The sequence below is a fragment of the Hipposideros armiger genome, unplaced genomic scaffold (genome assembly GCF_001890085.2).
Source record: "Hipposideros armiger isolate ML-2016 unplaced genomic scaffold, ASM189008v1 scaffold_170, whole genome shotgun sequence".
Taxonomy (NCBI): Eukaryota; Metazoa; Chordata; class Mammalia; order Chiroptera; family Hipposideridae; genus Hipposideros; species Hipposideros armiger.
This window is the reverse complement of record NW_017731520.1, coordinates 1,538,404-1,551,574: the sequence shown is the minus strand read 5'-3', so window position 1 is coordinate 1,551,574 and position 13,171 is coordinate 1,538,404.

Below are 13,171 nucleotides of genomic sequence, written 5' to 3'. Positions count from 1 at the left end.
GCAACAAATTTTTGTGGGTTGAGTGGACTTCTAAAGCTTAAGCTCTTTTATTTGTCATTTGGTTGCAGTCATTTATAAATTGTGGATCACACGTTTCAGGCTGAGGGAGAAATCCTTGTGATGTCTGGTGCTTGGACCTTTTCCGATAAGATACCATTTCAGGCTCTTCACCCCAAATAGGAGATGCAGAGGGATTTGTTTTAAATCCTTAGAAAGACAGTATGACCTTGCCAAAGTGGAGATCATATTTTGATGTCGTTAGCATGTCATTAGCCCATCTAATTATATAGGAAAAATTGTCCCTTGGGTGTCTATTGACAGGACATAAACATAATCAGTTGATACCAGTTGCCGCCTGACTGTAATTGGCCTAATTGAGAAGAACAAACATCCTCAGTAGATTTAACAAATCATGTAATGGTTCTGAATTGATTTATGACAAAATGGTTGAATCATAACTTGCATTATTAGTCACCTGACTTTTTCCACCCTTGATATCCCACGGATGACTTTGAGACTCTGGATGGATAGCTAACAGCAGTAATTGTGGGATGCGTAGAGTTCAATTGAGGCATGTGCATTAGATGTATTTGGGGTAATACTTTTTAGAAAGGTCTGGACCAAGTAAGAAATTCCACAATTGGCAATGTTGGCAGCTGTAGCAATTGTCTATTGCAATTGTTTGCTTGTTTCTGTAAATTTTCTGCTTCTGGAGATCTTTTGGGGAGCCCAGGATTGGATGTCCAATGAGAATGGATATTCAGATTGTAAGATCCTTAGTATGTTTGCACTGGGAAGTTAGAATCCATGGATTGTATGTTCTGGAGTGTCAGGTCAGCATTAGTGGTTAGAAACATTCGAATGGTCCTTTTCAGTATAGTTATAAGACTGACGACCTTCACTGGTGTCTTTCCCAGTATAACCAGACTACTGGGCATGTGTTACATAGGGGTGTGTTCACTGGTATCTCTTTAGGAAGTGAACTTTCTACCTGTTGGGTACGACTCTACATACGGTACTAGGCCTTGAAAACACCCGACAAGATCAGAAGGTAGTAAGGGGAATGCTGATGAGCAAACAAGTGAGGCTTTATGGGGATTTTGTGATGTCAATGACATCATACTTAAGGCTACAGTAGAACTTCAGGATAAAGAGAATTGAATCCTTCTATAAATATTACCTATTCTGGTTTTAAATATCATTAGTACGTAACTTTTAAACACAGCGCTTTGCTTATATACCCTCAGTTTAAAGACAACAAAACTGTAAAAACAAAATAACACAATGTGCCTTCCCCTCTGCCCCACCCAAACAAAACCTTGAACCTGAACACTTTGTAATTGTTCTTGTTGGTCTGGCATGGCTGTGCAAATTCTGGAACCATTTTGTACATACAGTGGGATTGACAAAGTGGGTAAATAAATCTTATTGTTGGGAGGCAGGTTTGTCTCTGTGGGAGAAGGGAATGCAGGTATGGAATGGGAGAAGGTAGGAAAGAATGTAGTGGCATTAGATTGGAGTTAGAGATATAAGAATTCATAGTATGAAAGACAGATACCCATTCCCAATTCACGATGTAAAATATGCCATATGTATAATAAAAATCTATATCTCTTGGTTCTATCCACTGAATAGAAGCCATTACACCCTGGTACAGTGAGCACAGCTTGGCACCCAGATTTTGGTTTTGAAATACCATTTTCCATTAAAAGGAACTAGGGCAGGATGTTCTTGTCAAAGTATAGGTCACATTTTTGTGTACTCAGCATGGGAGGACCTCTATAATTACATGGTGAAAAGATTCTAAAGTGCATATTGACGGGGCATACATTTATTGACATAATTGTAAAGGACAAACACTCTAGGTAGATTTAAACAAACCTTGCCATGGTTTCCGAATTGCCTAGAGACATGGTTGACTCTAGGGCTGGGACAGAGAAAATTCAGCATAAGTCTGAAACTCCTTACTGTGCCCCAAACCAAAGACGTTCTAAAAACTAATGGACATTGTAAAAAGGACACAGGAGCCTGGCCAGAAGGGATCTGGATGGCCAAATCTGGGCTACTCTAATCATCAACACAAATATAGCAGCAATGGATGAGAACTCAAGGATTCTTATTTATAGTTTTTCCTGGGTTATGATAATGACAGAAAAGGCGATATCCTGCCCCCTGTTAGGTCTCTTAGGGGACATGTCTGAGTTTGGACCCATCTGCCTTTGCCATCCTGGGCGCTTTGTGTGGCCTGTGGCTGAGGTGTTGGGTACGCACTTGGTGCCATAGAGTAAATGACTCGGGAATGTCCCAGACCATTGCTGCGAACAAGACAGGACCCAACTAGCGTCTCCTTCCTGTAGATTGTTAGATTTGAGCAAATACTTCTCATTCAACTATGGATTCATGAACTCAGAGGGGAAATTTCCTTTAAACACCAGGAATGACAAAAATCAGTACAGGGTGGGTTTGTGCTTGGTGGCTTGTGGATGGAGTAACCCCTTCAGTTCAGAAGTAGGGGCTTTAATTCAGAACTAAGGTTTCCTTTGTATGTTAGACAGCCTCAAAAGGGTCCTTCGTTTCTTCCTCATGCTGGGGTCTCAGGAAGTTAGAAAACCTCTTTGTTTTCCTACCTTGCTTGTATTGGGAAGTGTGACATGATGCCTGAGTCCCCCTTCAGGACTAAAGGACCCAGTCCCTCAGCTGTCAGCTCTTCTTGGAAATTGTCATTTCCAGCTGTTTGACCCAAGGTCATGCTCTCTTCTGAGGGGTGACCTACATCCAGTGACTCATTGATTCAGAGTAAAAATGCCCGGGATTCTTGCTGTAACAGAGAACAATTGTGAAAGGCCACCCCGGCTTCAGAGCTCTCCATAGTGTCGTCTGAGGTCTTGGCTGAGACTGCGTCACAGCCCAGCCTTATCCTCTGCCCAGTCCTGCTCCCTTTCCCTACCTTGTCAGAGGGTTGAACCCAAGTGTACACCCTGAGAACTGCGCTACACAAAGTCATCTCGGTCTTAGCGGCTGCTTCTGGGGAGAACAGCGAAGCTGCAGCCATGAACACCTTCTGAGGCATATCTACTGTAAGCGATAATGCTAACTTAAAACTTTAAATAAGGTAGCTTCTGAAAAGGGAATGCCCCACACAAAATACACACTGATTATTTTTAAGATCCGAGTCATCAACAAATCATATTGGGGGTTTCTAGGAGAACGTTGGGTCGTCAGGATAGGGACTATGGACAACTTCTCTTTGTAATGTCTTTTTTCCAGCTTTATTGAGATAGCATTGGCATATAACATTGTGTAAGGTGAAGGTGTACAGCTTTGAGGCATTTGTATATTGCAAAAATTACCGCTGTAGTGTTAGCTACTACCTTTATCATGTCGCATAATGACCATTCCTTTTTTTGTGGTGAGAACATTTAAGATCTGCTCTCTCAGCAACTTTCAGGTAAGAAATACAGTATTGGACAATGGTTAAATAGTCATGAAATTCATCTTTACCAGGAAGGGAGGGTAAAGTAGCCAGATTTAGACTGGAGCAGCCTTTGACCATTAGATGGGCATCAGACAATGCAGACTTCTATAGGTGGTAGCAAGGGTGGCTGAGGAGAGGGGGGTCTCGTTTTGGAGTAATGAGGCTCGTATTCTATTAGGGAGTCATAGTGCAAGAGGTGAAGCCAGAGCCTTTCTGTTGAGGCTCCAACTAATGAAGCCACTCCCACATGTAAACAGCACCAGAGAAAACGCTAAGGAAAGCAGTGGGCTTATGACAAGGTCCCACTTGGGAGATAAGGACCGCAAAACACAGCCTTCTTTTTCCTGTAACGGGAAGAGTTTTGTATAGCCGGTGTACCTGAATTTAGGAGTTGTAATATCTGCTTAAGAAAGGAAAAGAACTTTTATGGTTCAAGATCCCAAGAGAGGGTCTCTGGGTCATTTATTTTCATTAGCTTTCATGGTGGTTGAGATAATTAATATGTGAAGACTATCATATTTTACTTCTATCCAGCATCCATCCTTTATAGGTAAGTAAACCCAGTGGCCCATTTGAGAAGCACCAAAGATTATTTGCATGAAAAGGGCATCTTAAGAGTTTTATTATCCTGAATTTGAGGCCTATACTTGGGAAAGACAATATCAAAATGATTTGTCAGAGAAAACTGGTCATTACATCAATATGTTAGCACATGTCAAAAATGCCTAAAGTTAAGACAGTATTACTTGGTTTGGAAGAGGCAAAATATTTAAGATAAACACAGTAGCAAGAAAGAAAGTGTTTTCATTAAAAATGATTTAAATTATGTGTATTTTACCATAATTGAAATGAGAATTTAAAAAGCGATTTAAGAGTATAACAAAAGCACAAAAATCATGCTTAAAGGTCAACCTTATTATGAAGAAAGATTTATAAGCTTTCTTGGTTTACTCATTAAAATAACTTTATATGCATGCATTTAAGCATACACATAAAATGGCTTTGATGTTTAACATTTAAGAAACGTTAGCCTTATCAGCATGTCCAGGTTGGTTGATATCCTTGCTGAATTTGCCATGCTAATAAAATTGCATCGATTCCCTTAGTAAACAGATGAAACACATCCACCATTTGACATAACAGTAGCTCTTTGCAACTACCATACGATTTCTATCAGCTTCAACTTAAAAAAAAAAAAAAGCAACTTCTAGTCGTTCACAGTTACATGAAAACGAGGAAGTGGGTTACTGAGAACAATTATACACCATCCCCTAATCAGGATTGACTTCGCTTAGGAATATTACCCAAACTTATGAAAAACTGTTTTGTATTTCTGTGTCAATATTAAAAACACTTCAAATTTTATTTAGAAGAACTAAAGTTCTACTTTAAAAAAAAAAAAGACTATTTGCTAGCCTGGTCTAAAGTGACATTTATTTGCTTTTTATCTTGTAACTTAGCAGCCACATCCATTGATATGATTCACAGTTAAACTTGTTCTTTTTCTCTCTTTATTTCTTTCCTTATGAATTTCATATCTTTCAAGCTCTTAAAGGGACTGTATATAAACAGCGTTTTTACTTCCCTTTCATGGAGTTTTTGGTTCCCTAGGCTAGTTTAAATAAGGACATTTTAGTCCTTATAAAGCAATCAAACTGAGGAAATTTATGATCAATTTAGTAATAGTTTCTGGAAAAGACCAAGGTACACCAATACATTTGTTTAGAACATATTTTATACTCAGTGAAAAAGCCTTATGTTTTTGGAAAAAATTGGGATTTCCCCCTGTTTTATTATGTGCTGTTTTCTGTAGTAGTTTTCCAGTAGCATTCATGACACAATAGGCTTCTGTGTCCTTTTATGGTGAGAATATATTGGAAAGTGAAAGTACACAATCCTGTTTTTCCTTTCCATCTCTAATTCTTATGCTTTTATCCTGCCCCATAATACGTGATTAACTATTCCCCTCGCCCAGGCTTTACGGAAGCAAACCCAGAAATTCCATGAAAACAAATACAATCTCAACCTAGGAGGTCAAATGAACACTCCGAAGTCCAGAGGGGCAGCTGCAAGGGCTCTTTTTAAAAAAATTAAATTTCTAAACCCACCTGACCAAACCTCAGGGGCAGCTGAGCGTCAGAATGATGTGTGAATTGTCAGATCACCACTCCCCATCCATCACTTCCTTGCAGGAGCTGGAAAAGACACTGATTGAGAAACTGTGCCATTTTTCACCTCCGGCCATTAGCCAAGATATCTCTGCAACGTTTCTTTCTTTAGCCTTTGTCCCCAGGGAGGCATTTCAATGTGCAATGCTCCTGTGGAATTGACTTTTGTTCTGAAGGACAAATGCATTACCTGCAGCTCTTCCTAAACAGCTTCTCTGGCCAGGAAACAGCTCAGATGCTTCTTTCCTGGGAATCCATCCTCCAAGTTAGTTCTCTCAGCATGTGACTGATGAAGAACTTCCAGCTCAGAAACCAAGCAGGAAGGAATACAATTGATCTTGACTTGACCTTCTTAGTGGAAAATTAGTACTACCCTGCCTCTTCATAATAAAAGTCCTTCTGGACTTTTAACTTCCCTGAGTTGTGGCTTCGTCCAGTTAAAATGCAGAAATATGTATGTTACATGCAGGGTTAGAGCTAATGTTCCTTGTATGGGGCCCACACAGCACATAGGAGCAGATCGCACACATCAATATTTTTCACTGTTTTTTGTTTGCATGGTGAATATGACATATTGGCATCTCTTAAAAGAAAAATTTTACATATTTCTGTTGAAACATATTAAAGTTGATAACTCACTTGACTTTCATGGTTGTAAGGCCCTTTGCTGATGTAAATCCAGAAGGGAATAGAAAAAATGTAGAGGAGGTGGTGGGAGAGGTATTTGACCAGTGATCAAGGTATGCAGATTGGCAGTGAAAATAAAAATGCAAACTGAATTTTGCGCGCGCGCGCGCGTGTGTGTGTGTGTGTGTGTGTGTGTGTGTGTGTGAGAGAGAGAGAGAGAGAGAGAGAGAGAGAGAGAGAGAGGGAGAAAACAATGATTTGATTTTATTTTTTTTTACAATCACTGTTCAGAATCGTAAAGCTGAGGCTTCCATTTATGGTCACTCCTCATCCAAGGTCTTCTGTATGGGATTTTTAATAGAAATTAAGTAACCTTCTTCTTTCAAATATTTATACTTTAGATCATGAAAAATGAAATTGTTTCTAGATTTCTCTTCTCTGAAGTTTGTGGCAAAGCCTTATGCAGTGTTGTCCATCTCTTTCTGAAGTTCCTGTTAGAAACTGCCTACCTGGCTCCATCTTCCCAGCAGCCGGAATTACTCTCATCAGCTGCTGACTTTAGATGTACAACAGTTCTTCACTGGGAGGTGCATAGTCTCATTTTTTATTTCTTTGGGCAGTTTCACTTTTAAAATGCCTAATTATTTACCCACTTATGTAACCCATCTCGTCTGTTAGCGAAGTGGGAGTTTTAATACATCTCAAACTTGTATTTCTGAAATTTAGTAAACTTAGACAGAAATAGAACAAGGAAAGCATGAAATTGTGCTTCACTAATAATGGTGACACAGTGAAGTAATATGTAAAAATTCCTGTTGTGGGGATTGGCACATTGTGTGTGTGATGTGTGTGTGTGTGTGTGTGTGTGTGTGTTGTATGTGTGTCTTTGTGTGTGTTTTATGTGTATGTGTGTTTGTGTGTTATGTGTGTTTGTGAGTGTGTGTGTTTGTGTGATGTGTGTGTTTGTGTGTGATGTGTGCGTGTGTTATGTGTGTGTTTGTGATGTGTGTGTGTTGTGTGTGTGTGGTGTGTGTGTTTGTGTGTGTGTGTGTGTGTGTGTGTGTGTGTGTTTACAGTGAGAAGCAGGGTGGCTGAGAGGGTCTGGAGCTGTCCTGCCCTGGTACAAACCCAGGCACCATCAATTACGATGTGATGTTGAGCAACCTGCTTCACCACTAGGTATCCAGTTGACTCATCCATAAAACTGGGATAGCAGCACCCATCTCAAGGGGTGTTGTGAGGGTTAACTGGGGTCATTCAGAATACAATTGCTGGGGCAGTCATAATTCCTCAGTAGATATTTAGCTGTTGTTACTGTTTAACAGGTAACTTGCCTTCTGTATCCCCACAATATAATACAGTGAGGAACGAAATGGGTGGTTGTCTCCCCCCTTCTGCTCTCACCGTGTCCTCTGGGTGAGGGGTCTCTTCAGCTTCTTATTCTCCTGGTCGACTTCTGTAGGAAGGAGCCCTTGTTCACGGGGCTCCCCAGTTGGAAAATGGCCTCAGGAAGCCTACGTGGGCGAGGGCAAAACACCCAAGAGCTTCCGCCTACCTTTAGGTGACTCCGAGGGTCTATTCTCATATAAAAATTTCCAGCTTAAGAAAAGAGGGGACCAACTGAGCATTCTTCAAAAAGAACCCAGTATTTTTAGGACCAATTTTGTCCAGAGATAACCTCAACTTTCTCAGCCTCTCTAAGGATACCAGTAAATTATCTCACTGCCATGTTCTTTTTCCATTTTAATAAGGAGATTCACATTTGAAAAATGTTAGGAAGCCTAGCAAGGAGATTGCAAAGGACTATGCTGTCGTCTGAATGAGTCCCCCCAGATTCATATGTTGAATCCTGACCCTCAGAGATGTGGTGTTGTCATGAGGCAGAGCCTTTATGGGTGGAATCAGGGCTCTTATAAACGAGGCTCCTGAGAGCCCCCTCTCCCCCTCCACCACGCGAGGCCATGGTGAGAAGCTCTATGTGTGAACCAGGAGGGCTCACACTGGAACACGGCCATGCTGGCACCTTGATCTTGGACTTCCTAGCCTCTAGGACAGTGAGGAAGAAATACTGGTTGTGTGCAAGGCACCCAGTCTGCGGTACTCTGTTAGAGCAGCCCGGACACACTTGGGCAGACTCTAAGCTGTGTCTTTGCGGTAAACATGTCACTGAAAGTGATAACTGAGCTGCCACTGGAAGTCAGCTTTTATTTTATTTTTTTGAATTCACATTCTATAAAAAAAGATTTTTAAAAATTCAGAAAATAACATAGTTTCCTTATAGGATAGAAATAAGTTGAAAAATAAAACAGAGAACAGCCTTTGAGCATGGTATACTTCAGAAGGGAGTCAGGTTTGGGGATCTGGACCTTAGTCAGAGTCCACGTGTGTGAATGTGAACCCGTCCCTGCCAAGTGGGCATCACAGCTCTGCTCTGTTTCAAGGATAAAATGACTTGAAATATATGAAAGAACTTGGTAAGTCATCGGTTAAGTCGTCAGGACTCGTAGAGACTGTTTGACTCTTGAATAGCTGCCACATGCTCACAGAAGATTCACTTAATTGTTTTAAGCCTATCTTAAGTGGAAATATTTACAAATACTTATTGTACCACAGTTGACAGCTCTAACAATGCATAGATCCAAGCTTAGATGCAAATTAGTTTGTAATTACTCTCTTGAGAGGAAATGTCTTTAAAGGAAATGGGGTAAATGACACCCAGCACATCCTGTTTTAAAATCTTATCCTTTGGGAAAATAGTGCATCTCTCTGCAAGAGACAGTTGTTCTAAGATTTTGGATCAAATAAATGCAATTTGTGTCACCCAACCATCAGGGAGTGTAGCCTAGAGCAAAGGTGTAGGTAGCATCACTGCTGGAAGATGATGCCCTGATTACACCTGAGGAACAAATGTGTGTAAGACAGGAGAGGCCATTGCCTTCTGCAGTGTAAAAGGGATAGTCATAGAATTAGAAGGGAAAGAAACGGGGCCCTTGAAGAAATTGACTCCCTGACCCATAAGAAAGTGAGTCAGAGAACTGAGCAGGTCATGGAGGTCCCCTCCATCCAAGACAGCACACATCCAGGTTGGACGCTGTTGTCACATTGCCTCACTTTTTAAAATGAGTGAGTTCATCACTTAGCCCAAAACCTGGGAGTCCAGTTTCCAGGAAAGAAGGCAGCAGTTGCCTCTAAGTGGAATGACTGTGCAAGAAAACTCATCAGATACCCATCTATTTACTTCATGCTCAGAAAAAAACCTGTTTGGGAGGGAAGGGGGCAGTCCCATGAGACACTGCTTGTCATCTGGGTAACTTCTGGTTTGGGACCTGAGCTGGTGGTGTGACCCCTCATGATAGCTACATACACATTGTGAGCCATCTTAGAAAACTCGGCCTGGGAAAGGGGGGTGGTCTGGCTGCTTCCTTCATGGCTCACCAGTTTGCATAGCGGCAGCGTCGGAGAACGGGCTCACAGGTGCCTCTGCTTCTGGGGTCACTCTGCTTCTAGTGGGCTGCAGGGGGCTTTAAGAAATCCTAGGCCTGAAGCCCGACCTTATTTTCACCATCCTGATGGTCAGGCCCTGATCTTTTTCTGGTAACCAAGCTCCTGCTCGCTTCCTGTGGGCAGGTGACTGCCTCACCCCTGGAGCTGAACCCCTGTCATAGCCCCGTCTGTCTAATACTGCAGTCCTGCCGTGCCCCATCTCAACCCTCAGGGAGCGGGTGCAGGCCCCCGAATCCCCGCCACCATGGCCTTGCACCTGCTTTCCGCCTGTCTGCTCGTCCACTGCAAGGTTTCCTCAGCGCCCTGCTCTGTTGCGCTCGGCTCCCCTCTCTGTCTGCTCTGTCTTGACTGGAAGGCCCACAAGGGCAGGCACCATTTCTGTCTTGTTCAGCATGTGTCTTTAGGGTCCTGAGTGGTCCCTTGCACATAGTAGGTGTTCAATACTTTTTTTTTTTCCTGAAAATATCTGTTCTAGTTGCCTGTGTTGCCCCGACTAATCCATGTTATCTGGTTCTGGTCGTCTGAGCTCTAACCCTCTGTCCTCTGATTGATCCCCAATACTGACATATAATTTAGCTGGAGTAGCACACTAATTATTATTCATAGGAATACTTAGCATTTTTCATCGTCAACATGTCTTCCAATGTTAGTTAATTAATCAACCACAGATTTGTATGGTGGTGACTATAAAATCTGGTGTGTGATGATAAATCATTGCAAAGTAGCATGACAATTTAAATTGGAAAGAGATAAACGTGAGAATGCTTTCAGATGAACTCTTGTGAGGAAGCCAACCCCAGGAGTGTGATGGTATCCCCCATAATTCCTCAAACTAACTGTGCACAATCAGTCGGGGATGCCTGGGTTCAATCTCAAATCCACCAGTTACTGCTGGAGTATCATGGGCAGGTGTATTGACTTGGCATCCCAATTTCCTTGTATGTGAAATGGGACGTAGGAGCACATCAGCATCGGAAAGCTGTGAAGATGAGGTGAGATAATAAGATGTGGAACTCCCAGTACTGTGCCTGGCCCATAATGGGGGCTCGGTAAGTGCCCACTAACTGTGTAACTCCATGCAGCTGCAGCTCACATCAGAAATAGAACATTTCCTGAAATTCTGAAGCCATGGAAATTTACTTTTTGGTGCAGCACAAAGAGTGGGAAGGCCTTCGGGCCAGAGGACCAGGGCTGCTTCTAGTTAGATGGGTGGACTTGGGCAGGTTGCCACACATGAGTGGGGGGCACCGTTCCTGGGAGGTGCCCATGGAATGGAGTGGGAATGGGGCATCTCAGTGGCTTTACCTATGAAATACGGGCATTAGCAATTCCTTTTCAGGGCTGTAAGCACCAGTTGAGGCAAGATTTAGAAAGCTCGGTGCCTGGCATATGGGAGGTACTCGATAAGTACTTATTATATTTTTGGAAAAATAAAAATGTATTTAGTGCTTAATGTCATGTATTTAATGAATATTGAAATATAGTATACCTAACTTGGATTTGAAATAAAACCATCATGTTTAGTGCTGTGAAGGCCTGGAGAAAATTTCTGCTTTATAAAAAAAATGAAAAGTCTTCAGAAAAAGGATATTTTTTTCCAGTTCTCATTTTTGTTTCCTTCTCTGAACCTTTAGAAGCCTGCTTCACGTAAATCTCTCACTCTATTGATGTACAAATTAGCTTTCTTTTTTCTATTTCGGATCTTTCCAATGCAAAACTCCCTTCTTTGGTAAAACCCCATTATTCTTGAACTTGATTTCTTCTGTTGCAGCTGTATTTCTTCCTGGCACTGCTATTTCCCTCTTCCATGCTTTCCTTTTCAGTTCACTTTCCTTCTTTTTGTGTTCATGTTCTGCATGTTCATTGCCATCTCTCCCCCCACTCAGATCGCCAGTGTTGAATGAAGTCCAGGCAAATGTAATATTTTAAAATAACAAGACCCTTAGGTTTTCCTTGAAACCAATGAAAAGGACCCATAAGACCCCCAGTACTTCTTCAGTTCCCCCTGTTCTGCCGCTGGTTTATCTGTTCTACTGGGCAGCGTAGTTAGAACCTGATCACCTTAGAGCCCACTCATACGTCCCCATCCCATCCCGCCTGCACTTTTAAGCCTAGAAGAATTGTAACTCCTGGGCCCCTGAAGTGGGGTTATCCAATTTGAGGTACACTGCAAGTGTGTGCACACTGAATTTCTAAGACTTAATATGAAAGTGTAAACTGATTAATGATTTTTATATTGGTAGCATATTGGAATGATAATATTTTGGACATATCATAGTTAACTAAAATAAAAAGAAATAAAGTCTACAGGATTCACCTTCATATAACAGTTTTGAAAGCTTGACGGGACAAAAATTTTTACTGTTTAGTATTTTAAAATTTCAAACTCTTTTTCTTCTAGTGCATGAGCCCATCATTTTCCAGTTTTCATTTTGATCCCTATAACCTCAATAAATGAACCTATCTCATTGCCATCAAAAGAAAAATGAAACCCCATTACACTACAGAATCAAAAAAAGATTGTGAATGATTATTCATATAAGCTAAGCCTGCAAGGCAATTAGGAGAGCAATTCATTTTTATTTTTACTGTATCTGCAAAATTCTTCCTCTGACTCTGCTATTATCACTCTATGCTTCCAAATATGAGACATGGAAATAACCTGATTTCCAAATGGAAAATGAGAGAGAGAAGGGCTGCCTACAAAAATCAAATATACCTCCAAGTGTATTATTCCGAGGTATATCTTATTCTTTTTCTCCTTAACCTACCTGTCCAATCATTTAAAGATAAAATGAACTCATTGGACCATTTAGATTTGGGGCCATTTGTTGAGCTGATGATGGAGGTTGAACTGGGAAGTAGACTGTCTGGCACCTTGCATCCTTCCTGAGCCCCTTTTTCTGTACTGTCCACATGCCACTTGGAGAGGCGCCACCACTGAGATGAAACACTTGGCCCCTTATCCCTAGATATCCTCCCACTTCACGGTTTCCTCCCTCCCAGTCCAAAGCTACCTATGCCTGTCTCATTTCCTCATCATTTTAGTAGGGAATAGACTAGCAATTCAAGTATGTAAGTTTGTTCTGAAAAGTGAACGGATTTTTTTCCCCACAGCAGGCTAGTAATTCCTTATCTGAGATGGAATTTTGGAGTACTTTTGGAGTACTTTTTTATGCATCATTTATCGTTCACCATAAACTAGCAAGCAGATATTTCTTTCCCTATATTGCAGAGGAAGAAACTGAGGGATGAAACGACTTCACCAAGGTTAGGTAAGTGATTAGGAGATAATCCAGGTCTGTGTAGGATGGCCTCACACACAAGTGAGGTGGTTAGCAGGCTGTCAAGCTGGAGTGCTCTGCTCCATCCCAAATGGTCTATCCAGTATGCTAGT